At 31.9% G+C, this 20,063-nt stretch overlaps 1 protein-coding gene across 1 annotated transcript in view; it reads left to right on the top strand.

The window, feature by feature from the left end:
- The window catches only part of LOC107440642 (plexin-A2), a 471,562-nt gene that overhangs the window by 264,658 nt on the left and 186,841 nt on the right, over window positions 1-20,063 (top strand). Inside the window, exon 4 of the mRNA XM_071184823.1 lies at window positions 15,416-15,490. The gene's annotated coding sequence lies outside the window, so the exon portion shown is untranslated. The remainder of the gene's footprint in view (window positions 1-15,415; window positions 15,491-20,063) is intronic.

Raw genomic sequence — 20,063 nt, 5'->3', positions numbered from 1 at the left:
TCCTAATCTCTCCTCAGCAGATATTAAAATATCGAATAAATATAATAATATCATTAATGTCAAATCAGATAAAACAAATATATCGGAGATTCACCAAAGCGACTCTATCATTATTGACATTTACCGGTGAAAGTCGACTGGTAAATAGTAGATACTAGTTTACAAGATAAAGGTGTATCAATTGCTATTTTTAATTATGTCAAGTGTTTATGAATTTAAAATCTGTTTTGTGTTGTTCAAGTTAATCAAAGGGTGATATTCTATTTAACGAATTTTCCATATAACGAACTTATTATCGGGCTTTAGCGACTTCGTTAAATAGAGGTCCGACTGTATATAAGCGATTGAAACCAAACGATTTAAATTTATACAATACCGCTACAGAAGCTAAGGTAGTAGCCAGAGCAAAGATTTGATTTAAGTATGTCCTTGAAGGTAAAAGAAGAAAAAATGTCCTCTCTAATGCTCAACCAGAAATGTCTCCCCATTGGGCAGAATTGGTTCACCTACATATTACGGGTGAAGAATCTTTCGAAAATGTTCCCTACTCCCTGAGGGGGATTGAGAGTAATACTCTTGGGGATCCTCTAGATGTCGTCCAGTATATTGATTCTATCAGAGACCACACAGCGCCCTTAGAGAAAATATATTCTAAGCAGATATTTCATTTCATTCGCCTATGTGTGTTCGACGTTTGAGTTTCGATCACTCTGATTTCTTTTCTTTGCCAGAGAAAATATTCTCCCTTGTTAAATATACCTAGTGCAGCGTAAAACTAGCCTGCTTCTGAGCTGGCTTTGTCTCTAATGATGTTGACTCGGTGTTGTTTTCCATTATTATTATTTTTTATTCAATTTTCTGATTGCTTGAACGTTAGTCATTTTACTATAAGCGATTCAGTTTTTAACTTTTTTTAAAGATTACATGAGTGTTAATTTCAAGCTTATAGCTCTATTTGAACAAAACAAAAAATAGTTTATTGCGTACATTTAACTATTTCATTATTTTAAATTCGCTGTCTCAGATAAATTTAATAAAGAACATTAAGTGTTACCACGTGTGGTCCACGTCATCAAATTTATACTTTTGTAGTTGTCTGATGCCATGAACCGTTTTTATTCAGTTCCTGCTATTAGTTTCACACTCCCCTATATATTTATATATCTTTTTCAAATTTTCAATTGTCAACAGAATTTTCAATCCTTAATAAAATACTTTTTATTCATCCACTCAAATTCAAATACATTTTTTAAACTTGTAGTGGGTGACACTTGATGTTGATACAATTTTTCTCAAATATTAATTCATTAATTAAATGTAATTAATTAATTTTAGTTTTATATGGAAGGGAAAAAATTGTATTTATTTAATAAAAAGTAACTGGAATACAAATTTTCTTTGTTGACCTGAATAGGAATTGACTTTAATTTTTTTAATAGTTATATTACTTGACCACTTTGAACAGCCTGCGTAGGGACCTAGTATGCGCGGTATCGGTCCTCGTTAAACTGTAAATCTCGTTAAACCGTAAAGTGCACGTCGTCGCTTGCAGATCATCGGGCTACCATCCTTTCTGCAGAGCATCGAAATTGCGATGGCGTGTCCTCGGATCATCCTCACCCGAGTCAAAGTTTCTGATGGTTTTCCACTGATATACCAACACAATCTTGATGGCAACCATCCATAATTCCATCATGAACCATTATATTTTTTGATGGTGACCAACATAAGTAACCATCACCTCAATGCAGGACTGATTTATGAGGGTCCAACGTAAGAATAGCAACTTGTTTCGATGGTTTGTTCATGTTAATCCATCACGAATTTCCATTATAGTGTCTTAAAAATCAAATGTTGGAACGATCATGAACAACCATCATCCCAATGTAGGAAGTCGGACAGATTTATGATGGTCCAACAAAAGGAAAAAAAATCTCAAATTATTTTGATGATATATTCCTGAGAACCAACAAGAATTCCCTTTAAAAAAATCATGGAAATGTATAGTTGGAACCACCACGAATCATCATGGATTGTTGCTCCATGATAATTAAACTTTTCTCGATGGTTAACCATCATAGCATTAAAGTAGCATTTTCCATCGTGGAATGATGGAGGTTTGTTTGTCCTATCGAAAATCATGAACACGTAATGGAAAATATTGGATGATAGTGACCATCAAATGATGTTGGGCCATCGTGAATCGCACTTGAAACCTACATAAACCATCAAAAAATTTTGATCAAGAATTTTGATTTGGGCAGGAATGTTTCTCAGACCGTCGCCAATAGCCTGTTGTGCAGCTCTAGTGCGACGTAAATAAAGTACCTACCTACTTGCAGCCTTGCTCACCCTTTCAAACTTATCACTAGTCAACAACATTTCTTCCTCCATCCTCCGGTAAAAAAAAAAAATTCCATTTAATTTTTTGGACGAAACTAAATGAAAAGCAAAACTCTACATCCTATTGCAATAATTAAAAAAGAATCAATTTTTAAACAAGTTATTTTGTCGTTTTTTAACTGCTTCAATTATTTGCTTCGAGTGAAAAGTAAATTTTATCATTTCACTGCAATCTTAATCCTCAGTTAATATCTCAGAAATGAAATTAACGCTCGTTTAAGTCCATTTCCCGCGAGATAGCAAAAGAGATTAATGACTTCGACTTAAGGAGTTCGAAAACTAAAACCGAGCACACTTTTTTCATTTTTTTTTTATCTCATGTTGGTTTATCAAATTTGGGAGATAAAAATCTTTCCCGACTAAATCATTGCGCAACGACATTGAATTCTTTGAGACATTAAATTCCATTCTAATGTATTGAATTCTTACATTTTATGAGGTGCGCATTCTTGTTTCCTTTTTTTTTTTTCAGGGGCGGGGAGGGAGTGAAAAGTCCCTACGGATTTCGACCAATTAATTTTAAAATTCTCGGTGGAAAGTATTTAACAGTTTTCGAGTTTCCGTACTTATATTCTTGCAACAATAAACCGTGGAAAGTATAATTATTTAACTTTTTTTCTAAATAACTTTTTACAATCGATTAACGGATTATTCACTTAAAAGGATTAGGGAAATATTTTTGTAACTATTTTAAAACTCCATATAAACTTTCGATCTTGTTATTTCATTTGATATGTGATAATATATGTGATTTGATTTTTTATACACGTGGACTGTATCAGAGAATAAGTTCGTACATTTTAAATAAAACATTTTTAAAACTTATATATAAATTGAGGATGTATATATGTGTATATATGTAATATGATTAGAAAAAAAAAAGAAAAATTGATGGAAAAACGTAAAGGTTCTCATCAGGACGCATTCGTTTACGACAGTGAAAGAGACATTTCAAAATAAAGAACAATTATCCTAAGATGAAAATCACTCTTTATAGTGCTTTTATATCTCAAAATTTTTTTTAAAAAAATGTGACTACAAATGAGTTTTAGATGAAAGAAGAAAAGCAGAAAACAAACTTACCTATATGAAGTGGAACAAAATAATCATGCGTTAAAATTAGTTATATTAATCTATCAGTTAACATAAACTGTTAAGGAACAAAAATATAATGAATGCGTTTTTAGCTAATACCGTATAAAATAATTGGTGAAAAAGTATAATGCAAATTACATTTCAGTGTTGCCATCTATGAAAAAAAACACATTAAGAATAATTGAAAAATTTAAGCAACAAGATCCATAATAGGTAAAGAAGTGAATAAAAAAAAATTAAAATCATTATAAAAAAAATCATTCAATTGGGTTATATTTGTAGAGCTTAACATACAAACGTAAACTAGAAATAAACCCTTTTATTGGTTTACCATCTTTCATAGGGGGACTGTTTATAAGTCAGAGCCTACATACATGGATAGAAAGCCGTTTATAGACTTAATCCTTCATTCATACATTCTTTCCTAACAGTAAAGTCTACTCGTATTACCAGCATTCATCTGTTTATAGGTCAGAACTGATTTAAAAAAAAACTGTTTATTACACTGGCAAAATTAAAATTAGTATATACAGGCTACAATTTAGAAGTTTACTTCTTAGATTAATTGGTCAAGTATAAAAGGTCATACATCCAAACTGTTCCGTCCAGTGTCTTTAAGAATAGTTTATCATAGTTAGTTCCGACCTTAAAATTAAATCGGAGCTAATTTTACAATCAGAAAAAATAAATTAGTGTTCTAAGTGGTTTAAAATAAAATGTGAGGGAACGAGTAAGGAAAATGGTTATTAATGAAATCTGTTAAATTTATCAGTCTCTTTTAAAAATGCTTTATAATTGGAATAATTCCTGTAAAACCTAAGAATCTGATTGGTAATGATATTGGAAAAAGCTTTATAGGCTAAGTTGGAATTGAAATCGCCACCCTTTTTAATTGCAAAGTTAAAATCATTTCTTTTGTCAAAAAATTAAAATGTAATTTTCCTATGTTCATTAATTTTAAGCGATAAAGCTCTAAAATTTTGCTGAAAGGTTTCAAAAGTTAATTTAGTTAAGAATGAATTTACTTGGATAAATTTGTTTTAGCTAAGCTATCAAAATCCTCAAAATTATAACCAAAAGACCATCAATAAATCTGAGAAAAAAAGAATTTATAGGAAGATTATTAAATAATTTAACGAACTCTTGAAGAAAAATAAAAATATTGCAAACATTAGCACCAAAATTACTTTCCATGGGGATATCATTAATTTGTTGAAAAAGACATTCATTAAATGGAATATAATTGTCGTTAATAGGAACGAGAAAATTTCATCTCGTTTTAAAAAATAATAATTGGAAGAAGGTAGTTAAGAATTTTATTTCATCAAGAATATACGTTTTCGAAATCAAAACAGCTTATAGAATCAACATTATTTAAAGATTTTAGTGTTAATAATATCTGTATTTTACTTTTAAAATATTCCAATTTAAGTTAATATTTTTGTTATGTTTTCTAATTTTAATTTTTAAGTATACTTTCAAAATAAATGCCAATATTTTTCATGTTATTATTTACGCCGCTATCAATAACCCTGATTTCAGTTTAGGTTTTATGAAATTTTATTAGCTAATTCTTTTTCTCCCTTTTGTTGTAATACACACAAATTGGATTTTTTAAAAACACTCGTATTAAGTTCATGAAAAAATGGTTCTTCCAATACTTCAAATTTCAACTTAGTAGTTGCATTTCTGCTATGTGCTTAGCGGCCCAAATGGTATATTTTGCTGCAAGTTTATCAGTAAATAATTCTCGAACAAATAGTCTCGAACAAATAGTCTAATGTTAATTGTTTTTATTCATTTTTCTACTCATCTTCAAGTTTTTAAATCGCGGTAAAAAAAAAATGCAACGTTAAGTTAACGTTAAGTTAACTTAACATTGTTAACTAACAACGTAACCAAACACAGTTTAATAAAAAAAAAAAAAAAAAAAAAAAAAACATTCAATCATCTAGTCTAGAATAGCATAGTTTGATATAGTATATTAAGTGGCTATACGCTTCAATTAAGCTTAATTTAAGCAGGGCTAAAATTGATGCCTTAAGTATTTATTTAGATTCATTTTGTGAGGTTGTGTTATGTAAAAATTTAGGTAGTGTTGAGTAGTTACTTATAAGTTAAGTATTTATTTAGAATAATTTTGTATTTTTATAGAGTAATTTTGTATTTTTATTTATTTTAAAAAAATATTTAAAATTTAAAAAAAAAAAATTTAAATGAAAAAGTCGGGGAAAAAATAAAGAAAAGATGTAATCTCGTCATCAGCACACACGACTATATACGTAAAAAAGAGTGCTTTCTCAAAATCATCAATATTAGAATTTTATTATTAAAATTTTACCTTATTAATTATCTTTGAATTATCCAGTATAATGCTTATTACCTTGCGCACATCCAGTTTTGAGCCAAACCAAGGTAACTAGCAAATCAAACACGCTTTTGTACTTCAGTAAAAACGTGCCATAAAATTATTTCTCAATCCTCTATTTACGCCTCTATTTTCATATTTTGTAATCTGGCAAACTCGTGACGAAAATATTTTAAACCATTATTGAAAGATAATGGAAAATGTAAGTACATATCCATATAATTTGTTACTCGCATTATAAATTTTTTATTCTGTATTTTCTTGAATTTTTATTTCCTATTTTTTGCTAGATATGTTTTATTTCGGATATTTTACTTATTATGTTCTGTTTTCGTTTCAGTTTTTTTTTGGTGCTCCTTACTCTATTGCATTGATATTTTTAGCTTTGGCTAAATTAATGAAATATTAGATAGCACTCCTTTTCGCTGATGTGATCGTGTGAGTTGATGACTAAATTTTATCTTTTCCTTATTTCGTTTTCCTGATTTTTAATTTTAAACATTTTTTAAAAATATTTTATTTATTAATAATTTTTCTTTCTTCTCTTTAAAAAAATTTTTTGGTATTATTTTCATGTTTTCTTCGTATTTTCAATTTATTTTATGGGCTCTATGTACTTGCAGCATATGCGTAGTACATAAAACTTATTGTTACTTTTCTTAGCAATCTCTGTTTTCTTATATTCCTTTTTGTCTTTACTTTGATATATATACATGATATATACATGATCTTAATATACATGATCTATATATACATGATCTTAATATATACATGAATATCTTTATATAACATAAGATGAGAGTGAAATGATAACACATAGCCAATCACAGAAGACTTGCCGTTAGTAACGCACAAAACAGCCAATCAAAACTGAGAACGCATGCGTGTGAAAAGGTGTCTATAAGAGACGGTTCCCAGCAGATCACCGAAGTCAAGCATCACTGGCTACGGTTAGTGTGCGGGTGGGTGACCACTTGGATCAGTCTGCGTAGGGAGCGAGGGTGTGCGGTATGGGTCCTCGTTAAACTGTGCTACCGTGAAGTGCTCGACTTCGCGCGCAGGTCGTCGGGCTACCGAAGCGGGGGTGCCATCCCCTCCGCAGAGGATCAAAATTGTGATGGCATGTCTTCGGATCATCCTCCGGGATGTTTCCCAGACCGTCGCCAATAGCCCATTGTGCAGCTCTAGTGCGACGTAAATTAACAACAACAACAACAGCGTGTGAAAAGGTAATAATTTTTAATAATGTTGCCTGCTGAAATGTTACATCTAAACTTACCAGCTTAATTTTGTTTTGAGTATGTCTAATGATGGTGTCACGCGGTAGGATACAGTTTTTTTTTAATCATTAATCACCCACGGTTAGCCTGACGTAAGGGGACGCTAACCCATGATCCGTCTTATCACTGAGAATATTTCACGTCAGCTCCGCCGAATGCAGAATTCGTATCGGCGAGCCATATCTCGGATTCGAACGGGGTTCACCTCATTGGAAGGCTCTATCCCCTGAGCCATCGCGCCTCAGAAAGGTATATAGAAAGTATTTTACAGAAAGATATTAGTGCTAAAAAGTTTCTTCGCAGGAGGCTCGAAAAAATTCCGCCACAGGGAGACTACTTCGCATGAAATAAAAAATATATAGATAGATATCAAGCACTCATAAACATTGTTTAAAAATTATATATTACAATGTTTTCTTTTTCTGGGTTCTTCAGCGGTTACATTTTACATTATTCTGGTCGAGTCAATAAAAAAAAATAAAAAAGAAGAAATAAAAAAAAATAATCTGAAATTATTTTCCTTTTTTGTTTGAGTTAATACACTATTTACTCCCCATACATGCATAAACATTGATTTTCTATTCTAGGTATAAGAAAAGAAAAGAAAATTTCGATTATGAAGCCCCATTTGCGTATATGAATATAAATTAGATAATTAAGCAACTTACTTTTCTTGCCGACGCGCGCGAAAAAATAACAGATAAGTAGTATTCCTTAAGGGTGATTAAAAAAGAATCTGATTCACTATTTACTATTCAATTTACGGAGTTAGAGAGAAAAAAATCCAATAGTTAATTCATAAAATGAGATTTACAAAGAATTATTAATATTCAGCTGATTGTTTATTAAAATGAGTTTCTGTATAAAATGTCACTGTTTGCACAGAATCCATCACTCTTTATTCAATTTGTTTAATTAGAAAGACTGATTTGGAGAACGTCGAAGTAACTAAGTTATTACTGATTTCTTATTTGGAACGTAACAGTTACTTTTCTTGAAAATCGTGAAAATGATTGAACTGCAAAACAACTCTCAAAGTCTGTTGTATAAAAAAAAGGTTTTTTCTTAATTTTTTATTTTTTTATTCATCGCCCATTGGTAAAATGGGTGCTGTTTTGGGTTTGACAGCGAGCGCACCTTATTTGGACGTCATCACACTTTTCAAGAAGTCTAATAGTAAACTGTGCGCATGCATCATCATTGCATGCGTTGCTATGGCGATAGCCTCTGTTTGATAATTTTTTTTAATACTTTTTTTTCACTTTTAGTTTTATGCATAAAGTTGGTGAGTTGATTTTTGAGGTATTGGACCAGAGATTTGTAAATAAAAGAGAATTTCATCAGTTGAACGATATTTTAATATTCAATTTTGTGATTTACTTATTTATAATTACAATCTTGGCGCTGATTTTATATGATATAAATATGAATATTGAAGAAGGAAAATAATTTTGTGAAGTCTTAGGAAATGTATATTAATTGGAATTGAAAACCAAAGAACAGCAATATGAGGACAAATCAATGGATGCAGTTTTTGCAACCAATGACAATTTTTTGTTTATGAAAGTCTATTAAGGAAGAAAAAGAAACATTTGACCAATGGAGAACTAGTGATTGCAATAATACAATCACAATTTTCTCCCTTTCGCAATTTTTTATTTTTGCGAATGAATGATAAAAATTGTTGATTGATTGATTTAAAAAAATAAAGCAATTGCAATTAACTGTTCCAAAATAGCAAAATTTGACTACCTGTTTTAAATTATGGGAGGTCGTCTCAATTCTTCGTTCGGAATTCGTCAAGGCGACAATTCGTCATATACACAATTCGTCGAGAGGTAATTGCACTTCAAGAAAAAGAAGATAAAGTATACCCACACATGTAACCTATGTCGTACAATTAACTTTCTCCACATAAGTTAGAATGTTAGGGCCAGGATAGCTTGGTTGTTATGGCTCTGGGCCCATATACAAGAGGTCGCAGGTGCGATCTGCGCCGGCCGAATACTCCGCATGTAGTAAATGGTGACTGATACACGTTAATTCTGTCGAGTCACAAAGTCCTCCATGTTCCCATAACAAATCGTACCTCTGGATGTACTGATTCAGGAGGTTCCTTTTCTTCTGGATTAGGTACACAATTACAAGGTTACGGAGTTGAACATTAGTAATAGTAAACCTGAAATTGGATCAGCTGTTATAAAATACTGTTATAAAATTAATTGTTGAAATTGTTGAAATATAATTCTTTCCCGTCTACTTCTTTTACTTCACTTAAATTTATTATTTGTTTGTATATTGTAGCCGTGATATATTTTGTTTTGTGTACCTGGCAGCTTCGATGCGTGATTAGTTTATGTTCTAGATGGCTTCGCGCATGTCTGTGTGTTAAGTTAGAAATAGATAGTGAAAAAATTGAAATGTTTGAGAAGGAATATAGAATGTGTTATTTAAGAGAAGTTATGCTTGGCGGGCTAGGTTTACTCGAAATAGAATGAAAAGAACAGTAGGTAACGTGTCGGTTTTCGTAGTAATCTTCTCCATGTAACGCAAATGCTGTAGCGCCTATGTATTTATTCATAAATAACTTTTGAACTATTCATTCTCTCGGCACTTGTCTTCTTCGACGCAACGCAAAAAACTGCATAAGAAACAATGCCTCATTTGTTTAGCTATATTCTGGTTCGTTTTTACGAACTCAGAAAAATCATTCCAAGAATGAATGACGAGGCTAAATTTGTACACGTTTATCAAATAATTGCTGATCGAATTCAGATCTGTTCTGATTAAAAACCTCAGCAACCATCACGAACAAATGCTTCTTTTAATTCTGAAGCTTGTGGTTACTTTATCTTTCTTTTTTTTCCTTCTTCCATTCGTGCCTAACAAACATCAATCTTGTTTTTCGCTCGGCACTGATTCTAAAGTGTTTTGTTCTGTTAATGATCGTGATTCTCGCTCAGGCAGGTCACATGACCTCGACTCGCTTCCGTATTGTTTCCACATTGAATTAGATAAAAGTTATCTAGACTCCATTCCTTTCTATAAGTTTTACTTTACTTACCATTTTTTAGTAGATGAATTTTAGTTTCTTAAATATGCGAAGGTAAGGCACTCTCTGCCAAAGTGTGGTACGCGTACCCCCAGGGGCACGGGAACAGTTCAGCGTGGGTACACGTTCTTATGCGAAATATCTAGCAAGTAATGAAAATTTTAAAAACTTTTATTTAAAAACAAAGCTAGCCGTGAAAATTTACGATTACGTATTTTTCTATTGGCTGCTTTTTTGCAGAGTTAACAGTTAATAATGAATGGCGTCAACAGCCAGTTGTGATTTTTAACTTTTGTGCAATTTTTTTACAGTAAAAAATACATTCATTTTTTTATGAGTGGTACACAGCGTTACGAAAAATTTAAAAAGGGTACACTAAGGTCATAAGTTTGGGAAACACTCCCGTAAATGACTAAAATCGAGAGAATGTCGACTTTCACCGGTGAATGTCAACAATCGCATAGTCGCAGTGTTATGCATAAAGTAAGGCAATCTGAACAACAGATAGTACTGATCGATGGACAGATAGTACTATAGATCAGTACTGATCCACAGTACGAAATCCGACACAAAATTGAAAGACAGATACCAACACAATTAATAAAGCTAAAATAATTCTTTGTTTTAAATTTTTTTATTTTTCATCCTTCCCGGTGGCTCTACGTTATTAGATGAAGCAAAACGCGTCTGTAGTTGTTCATCTTATCAAACTAAATATTAAATGTATTCAGAATCAATTGACATGACACGATGCTGTTGCTTGAGGCTACAATCATGCTTGTCAAAATGTACCACAATCACGCGATTTTCACCGGTACTTATACCCTTTTACAGGGATCATAAAAAAACCCTCTTCCCAATATTGATGCAGTTTTAATAGCTATCAAATATACTAATGTATCTGTACCGTGAATGACAGCAATCAAGAGAATGTCTACTTTCACCGGTGAATGTCAACAATCACATACTCCCTTTGGTGAATGTTCTGATATCCGATTTGAAATAGTCCGATTTGATATTATTGTAGTAATTCGATCTTTTAATATCTGTTGAGGATAGATTAGGAGGAACATCAGTGTTCGGAGTACAGGTTAAAGGCATACTGGGCAGTGGCACTGAACCTTAAAAAAACATTGATGTAGGGCCAGGGGTGGCGAACCTTTATACACCAACGTGCCATTTTCTCTAAAAAATTGCTTAATGAGATCATAGACGTGCCGTAAAATAATTTTGACTTCTTGATTATTGGGAAAATAATACTAAAAACTATAACTCAAAACTCTTTATTTACATTGAAAAAAAAATACATTTTGCAATGTCTCAATTATACAAGTAATTCAACTTANTTAACTTTTGTGCAATTTTTTTACAGTAAAAAATACATTCATTTTTTTATGAGTGGTACACCACAGCTTTACGAAAAATTTAAAAAGGGTACACTAAAGTCATAATTTTGGGAAACACTGCCGTAAATGACCAAAATCGAGAGAATGTCGACTTTCACCGGTGACAATGTCAACAATCGCATAGTCGCAGTGTTATGCATTAAGTAAGGCAATCAATATATCACTACTGAACAACAGATAGTACTGAGCAATGAACAGATAGTACTATAGATCAGTACTGATACACAGTACGAAATCCGACACAAAATTGAAAGACAGATACCAACACAATTAATAAAGCTAAAATAATTCTTTGTTTTAAATTTTTTTATTTTTCATCCTTCCCGGTGGCTCTACGTTATTAGATGAAGCAAAACGCGTCTGTAGTTGTTCATCTTATCAAACTAAATATTAAATGTATTCAGAATCAATTGACATGACACGATGCTGTTGCTTGAGGCTACAATCATGCTTGTCAAAATGTACCACAATCACGCGATTTTCACCGGTACTTATGCCCTTTTACAGGGATCATAAAAAAAACCTCTTCCCAATATTGATGCAGTTTTAATAGCTCTCAAATATACTAATGTATCTGTACCGTGAATGACAGCAATCAAGAGAATGTCGACTCTCACCGGTGAATGTCAACAATCACATAGTCCCTTTGGTGAATGTTCTGATATCCGATTTGAAATTGTCCGATTTGATATTATTGTAGTAATTCGATATTTTAATATCTGTTGAGGATAGATTAGGAGGAACATCAGTGTTCGGAGTACAGGTTAAAGGCATACTGGGCAGTGGCACTGGACCTTTAAAAAAACATTGATGTAGGGCATACCGGGCAAATGCATACCGGGTAGTGGCACTTAACTGGACCTAGTATATATTTCGAACATTTACCAAAGCGACTTTGTCAACATTCACCGATTGAAGTCAACAATCTCCAATTTCGGTCATTCACAGTAACATAGGTACTATAAATAGGGAGCCTGGAGACTTCTGGTGCCGAGGACTGCTTTACCGAGTTATAGCCAATATGAACATTGGTCTCTAACTTCGATAATGATAAATTTTAATATCGTGATAGTATCAATATCTAACACCTATTCACTAAATCAAAGATATCTATATCTAACAAAGTATCACAATATTTTCCGTATTAACTGATTTACATTATTTTTTCATGGATTAATATTTTTGTTACCCAAATAAAATTTATCAACACTCACAATTATATCGTATTCAATAATTATTGTTGCGTAAAGTATTCTCCAATATTAACTTTTTAATATGTTATGCTATCGATAATTATTTCATAAGCGAGCAATACGATAATTATATTTATAATAAACATGATATTATCGTATTCAATATGTATCGTTAATTATAATATAGGCTTTGTCACTTAAGAAAAATGGTACTTGACGGGTTTGGCTTACTCGAAATAAAATTTAAAGAACAGTTGCTAACATAAACTAAAGCCACGTTTCAACAGCCAATAAAGGTCAAGATACCCGCTCTACGTCACTTGTTGTTCCATTGTTTCTTTCTATATGACGTAAACAACATTTATGACGTAAAATCGAGAGTAGAGAAAAAATTCGTAACATTTCTTGTCTTTTGCGCAGACCAGTATCAAAATGGCAAACCAAGTTGGAAATAAAAAAAAATAAAAAAATAAAAATTTCAATTGGTCATAAATTTAAAGTTAAGTTGCAAAAAAAGAAAAAAAAAAGGTTGGCATAACCTCTGCAATCACTGTATTAAACGATATAAGTTGCAGATGAAATAATGAGACGGGTTGATGAATATCTTCTTTAAAGACATAAACTGCACAATAAAGTAAAGATTTAATAACAAATTTGTTACAATTGTCAAGTAAGAAACTTGTAAGATAGAGTTGGCAAGGTTTATGACGGAATGGTTTAAACCGTCCTGTCCAAAAAACCCTTTGTCCGAAACTGTCTTAAACTGTCCAAAACCTATTTGCTCGAATAATGTCACAATTTAAAAAAAAAAAAGAAAAATATTGGGAAAAATAAAATTTTAATTTTTGAACAAGAAACAAAATCGAGATACGTTTTAGTTTTATTAAAAAAGTTTATTATTATTTATAATATTGCATTATATATCCCTATGCAAAAACATAATTTATCAATATTAAAATCATATTTATTCATATTTAAAGGTTAAGGTATTCACTTTTGTTGTTCAATGAATTGTGGAGCTTCAAAAGTTATAAATCTTTTCCTATTATATTATTTTCCTTTAATAGGTTAAATCAAATTACATAAAAAGTATCAAATATTTATTAATATATGTCATTATTATGTTTACATTGGTTGCACATCTAGAATTTTTGCTTTTTACTAGCGTTCAAGGTTTTGGACACCTTAAGACAGTTTAGGACAGTTTTAGTCAGTTTAGAACAGTTTAAGATAGTAAAACCACCTGTCCAGAACCCCAACCCTGTTATAAAAACATATAAAAAAACAAATTTTAAAAATAATTAACTCACGTTTGATTAAGAATAAAATTTTCTTTCTATATTCATTTTGTAATATCAATAGAACTTGATTGAATTATAGATATAGAGCTATATGATAGAAGGTGTCGGTTCTAGGCAATATAGTTCTAGTATAGGATGTTATTGATAGTTGCATTTTTGGTTGTTTTTTTCCCATTAGTCATTTTTCACATTCTTTAAATCCCCTTTTTATTAATGTTAAGTGATATTTATCATTTTAAATCCATTTTGCTCGTGAGTTAATTTTTTCTTTGTAAATTAGCATATATTTTGCTTTGGATGTTGAATAATTTTCAATAGTCTTCAATAGCAAGTGTTGAGTAGAGTTTTTCAAAATATAAAATTTGCTTTTGAACCGTAAGTAATATTTCAATTTGAAGAAAATACAAAAAAATATTTGATAGCACAATGCGATTCTGCTGTTCTAAATTAATTCATTTCTGCCTATCTCTACCAGGTATTTACTGATATATTTCTTTTATCATAAATTATTTTAATTGTTACCTTAATCTTTTACTAAATTTATAAATACAAATTACAATTTATGATATGCAAAAAAAAAAAAATAAATAAATAAATTATATGAAACATGTTTTTGAGATTTTTTAAAGCCATTATTTGTCATTTAACAGTTTTTTTTAAAGTGGAATTTTTAGTATTGCTTCCAGATAGGTAAGTTAAAAATTTCCGAAATTTTCTCTAGGTAACAATCTACTACACAAAAATGTCCCGCAGTTGACAGATCGAAGGAACACGGTTCCCAGTAGAACACCGAAGTCAAGCATCACTGACTGTGGTCAGTTAGCTGATGAGTGACCACTTTAATCAGCCTGCGTAGAAACCGAGGATCCTCGGTATCGGTTCTCGTTAAACTGTTCGACTTCGTACAATGGTCGTCGGGCTCACAGAGCAGGGAAATCATCTTCAGAGGATCAAAATTGCCATGGCAGGTCTTCGGATCATCCTCAGGGATGTTTCCAAGACCGTCGCCAATAGCCCATTGTGCTGCTCTAGGGCGACGTTATTAAAGTACCTGCACCAAAACTTTTTCCCACCTTCATAGGAATAAACGAGTTTTTAGCACAGTGCTTTCCAACTGTTAACTATCTCACAGTTAACAGTTTGAAAATGTGGCTTATCATTAAGTCACTCAAAGACTTAAAAATGTTCTTTTCCCATACTAAAGTGAACTACAGAAAATGATTCAATCTAGTGTTAAAAGTTTTTATTTTAACCCCAAGAGAAGATCTCTTTATAAATAGTTTTTATTTATTTTTGATTTCTTTAATTTTATTTTAGGTTAAAGAAAAGATTTGGATGGTTTCAGCTGTTCTGATCTGATCTGATCTGATCGAAATTATTCTCGAATAAAAGGTAAATGTCCTGAATAATCAGACATTAAGTCTGAAATTATTAATTACTTTTCGTCTCACATTAATGTATGCATCATTGCTAAAAATCTATGAGAATTGTTTTGTTTTAAAACTACAACACAATTTTTTAATAACTTTATTTTCTCTATCACAAGTATCGTTTTTTTTAAAGAATATTTATTTATTTTTTTGATATTTTTTTTTCATTTTATTTGCAACTCGATATCTTTGTATTTCTACTTGAAGTCACTTTTTTGAACCTTTTAGAGTTGATTTTCACTTTGTTTTAATATGGCAATCTCATTATTTATGAGAAAGAAAATTTGAATTTTAGAAAATGCTTTCAGCCGTTTTTTTTTCATAGAAAAACTTAAAGCTTTTGTCATCTATCTCAATCATTTCTATAATTATTATTAAAAAAAAAAAGGTTGAGCTGTAACTTTGTCTAACTATTAATTTGGAAATCCCAGTTTTTAAGTAAACGATTATAACGATATTATTGGGACGAATTAGTCTTTGTGGAAAATTCTTCGATGAAACTAATCCGCATTTGCTTCAGATAGAAAAGAAAACCACGAAAACCTCCCTCAGTAAACCCTACGTCAATAGAATTAAAAACTGTGATCCGTCTACCACAGAGGATATTTTTATGTTAAGCGGAGAGTCGGGAGCAGAATTCGTATCCATCAGCCATCGCTGGGATTCGAACCTGGGTGACCTCATTGAAAGACGAGAGCTCTTTCCTTTGAGCCCGATTTCAGATTGTTCAAAAAAACAATAAATAAATAAAAAATACTTATGGGGTGCATTTTTGACGAAACAAATGGCGATCAGGTGACGATTGTCACAATTTTTAAATCGACATACGTCATATTTAGTCACTGTGTGGCTGGTTACCCTATACCAGGGGTGGCGAACCTTTATACACCAACGTGCCATTTTTGCTAAAACATTGTTTGATGAGGTCATAGACGTGCCGTCAAATAGTTTTGACTTCGTGATTATTGGAAAAATAATAATACTTAATATCAACTCAAAACTCTTTATTTACATTGAAAGAAAAAACATTTTGCAATGTCTTAGTTATACGCGTAATTCAATTTAAAGTAACATCAGTGTGACTTCTGTTGTTGCAGATTAGATGACAAATAACTTAGATTAGGTTGTAAGATGTCAGTTTAAGCAGGACTATTAATTTTTTTGCTAGTTATTAATTGTTAGCTTGTTTTTTATGGTTATTAATTGGTTTTTTAGCATTAATTGTTAATTTTTTATTAATAATTGTTTATTATTTTGTGTGTTTTTTGTAAATTTTAATTTAATTGTTACATATGCTTTATAGTGTAATACCATTTATGTAATAACAAATGTGATCGGTGGCGTGCCCGAAATATTGCGTCGAGTGCCATAAATGGCACGCGTGCCATTGGTTCGCCATCCCTGCCCTATACCTACCGGATTATAATTTCGGTTATCAACCATGAAAATCGGCTATTATTAATTTCTTCCTATTTTGATAAGTGTGATACATAAAGTGCACACACCACCAGGGCCCGACTTAGCTTAATTAGGGCCCCGAGGCGAAAATTCCTTGCCTCCCCCCCCCCCTGCTGCACTACTTCAGTAATGAAGAACTGAACTTTATGGAGGTATTTAAACTTCTCACCTCTTTATAAATAACACGAAATTTAACTAGAACCTATAATAGCTATAAAGTCCCCCCCCCCTCCAATGGCAGACGGAATGTTCTGTCCATTTTATTGATTTTCTGACAATTCTATGTCCAACAGGCGGAATACAGTTTTCTGATTGTTAACTTTGTCAGCTAACAAGCTGCGAGGAATTCATACCCTTTCTGACATTAGGGCGGAATTCAGCTAAAATTTCTCAATTATGATGGCTCAATCAGAAGCATGTATTTTTGTAAACATATCGCATCTTGCGATATGTAAAAATACAGGCTTTTCATTGGCCAAATGTGTCCATCGTCATTTAACTGAATTCCGTCCTCGAAAGCCATGGATTCATGAAATATAAGATTGTGTTCATACGATAGATTAATGAAGAAGCTGACATAAAAGTAACGGATTTTACACTGCACTGATATTTTGTTAAAAAAAAAAATTCACTGAGGAAGGAAATTTAAAATAAATTTTCTATTTGATTTGGGGGGCCTGTTCTAATGTGGGGGCCCTGGGCAACTGCCCCATATGCCTTAGTCAGGCTCTGCGCACGATATAGGTTTACCCAAAATAATGTTATTTAACAAATATTCCGAAGCCTTAGACCAACGCCTCCTATAAGTGAAAGCCTCCACACGGTTTTTTATGGGTAGTCCGATCAGACCACTATGAAGGACATCCACTTACCGAACGATTAATTTAATACAGAATATATTTAAAATAAGAAAGTGGTAGCAAATATATGATTAAAAATTTATTTTATTCATGAATATTATCGGCTTGCCTTATTCACTTGTCAACCACTACAGATTCAATTCTCAAATATATAAGATATATTTCTCTCAATTACTTTTATAAAATGTTTTGGGTTCATGCGCAAAACTGGTTCACTTTTTAAACTGTCTGCGCGGACTACTTATAAAAGACCGTGTGGAGGCTTCTTGATGTAGGAGGTGATGCTTAGACCCCTTTAACAATCACCAAAACGACTGTGGGGTTTCCTTTATTCAATGGTAATTTTCATTCAAGTCTCAATTACATGTGCACTAAATAGAAATTGAAATGCACATTTATTACATTTGCGCACCTGGAAAGTCATGAATTTTGGTATTGAACAAAATTTGTCATGATTTTAACTATTTTTTTTTAAAAAAGATCGTCGATTTAGGTCAACGAAAAATCCAATTTTTAAAATGGAATTGACTCTCCCCCGTCCCCAATTTCATGGTGTTCCGAATATCTGAATTTGCAACAAAATCTCCACTCACAGTCATATTTTATTAAGATGTAAAATGTTTTTATCCCGTTCTTTAAAAATAATGGTGTTATTTCAAAAAATGAAAGAAAAAACATCATTTCTAGAGGGAATTATCTAATAAACTTCTGTGATTTCAGAATTTTTGTTATTATTTTCATTTTATTTTTTTATTTTATAATTATCAATTTCAAATTCTAGCTGAAGCAAGCCGGTCAGTCATTGGCGAATTTTTTAATTTCGAAATGAGAACAGAAAAATCAGGAGTATTTCTTTCCTTTACTATGAGCAAGAAAAGTATCTTTAGAATATAATTCTGCAGGGGGGAAAAAAAAAAGAAAAACAATTATTTGCTTCTGTATTTTTTCAGCTATTTTATTACTTGAACTCTTTCTTTACTCTGTTTTTTAAATTTAAAATCAATAAATATGAAAATGCACAGTATAACAGTTTTGGTTATACCTATCATGTTTTTTTTTAAATTTATTATTGTGCTTTTGTCGGAGAAAATAGTAACTTCGTGAAGTCATGAAAAAAGTCTTGAAATAAGTCATGGAAAGTCATGAATTTGAAAATCTAAAATGTAGCAAATACCCTGCTATTACTTATAAAATTCGCTTTGCAACTAAACTAGTCAATAAAGATGTTCCGTCACAAATCTTAACTACAAATGATTTAGTCAAAGAAAACATCTTTAAGAACAAGTATTATTCTCCGTACAGCCAAGAAAACCATTCTTCTTATTAGCTCCATTGTTCGAATATATTTCCAGCAACCTTGTCTGCTCCCGGCATGTCGAAGAAAGCTACCCCTCGAGAAAAAATTCATTTGAATGAATAGTATAAAAAAAAAAGGAATATGTTCCAGAAATTGTCTTGATTGGATTTTACCTATATTTGTCTAACTTTTTCGCTCCCTGTAAATAATTGGATCTGAAAGAATGCTTCTAAGCGGAAGACGTAAGGGAGGGGGGAGGTGTTCGTAAGAAGGAAAGCGATTCCTATACTAATAAACACCGAGTTCTGGAAGAAAAGAACGGTTTCTTTCTTCCATTTCAATTACACAGCAAACTTCCATCAAAACACAGTTTTTGGCATCGGTCCAAAAAATACCCTACCCCCTTTTACCCTCCTATTCTCTGCGCGCGTGCGCCGAAGACATTGGGGGGTGTAGAAAGAGGTGAGGGGGACAGTGCAGTTGCATTTTTTGTGAGATTATGTATGACTTCTCCGGGGAACTATTCTCCAAATAGACATTCTGTGTTGGGGCGGTGTGTTTTCCATTGGCCAAAGGGATTTCGATGGCTATCAATTCATACTTTTTCCTTCTTCTTCTTTTTTTTTTTTAAACTTAAATTCGAAATGAAGATTTAACGGTCGTATGTTTCTTTGCTACCTTCCAATTGCAGACTACTATTAATCGAGCAAAAAAATTTAATACCGTCTTTTTTTTTATGTGTTTACATATGCTGCGCCAGAATCGCCGCTGGACTTCGCGGAACAATACCAAGGACCCAGAAACTCGTGCATGAAAATTTTTTTCGAATTCTATTCCTAAAACCTAACAAACTTGGAAAAAAAAAATTTCTTCGAAAACTAGAAATATCCCTTCAAATATTATACCATAATTTTATTTTT

Source organism: Parasteatoda tepidariorum, chromosome 9 (genome assembly GCF_043381705.1).
Source record: "Parasteatoda tepidariorum isolate YZ-2023 chromosome 9, CAS_Ptep_4.0, whole genome shotgun sequence".
NCBI classification, from domain to species: Eukaryota; Metazoa; Arthropoda; class Arachnida; order Araneae; family Theridiidae; genus Parasteatoda; species Parasteatoda tepidariorum.
The sequence above is the reverse complement of the archived record's forward strand: the minus strand, read 5'-3'. Positions and strand labels throughout refer to the sequence as shown.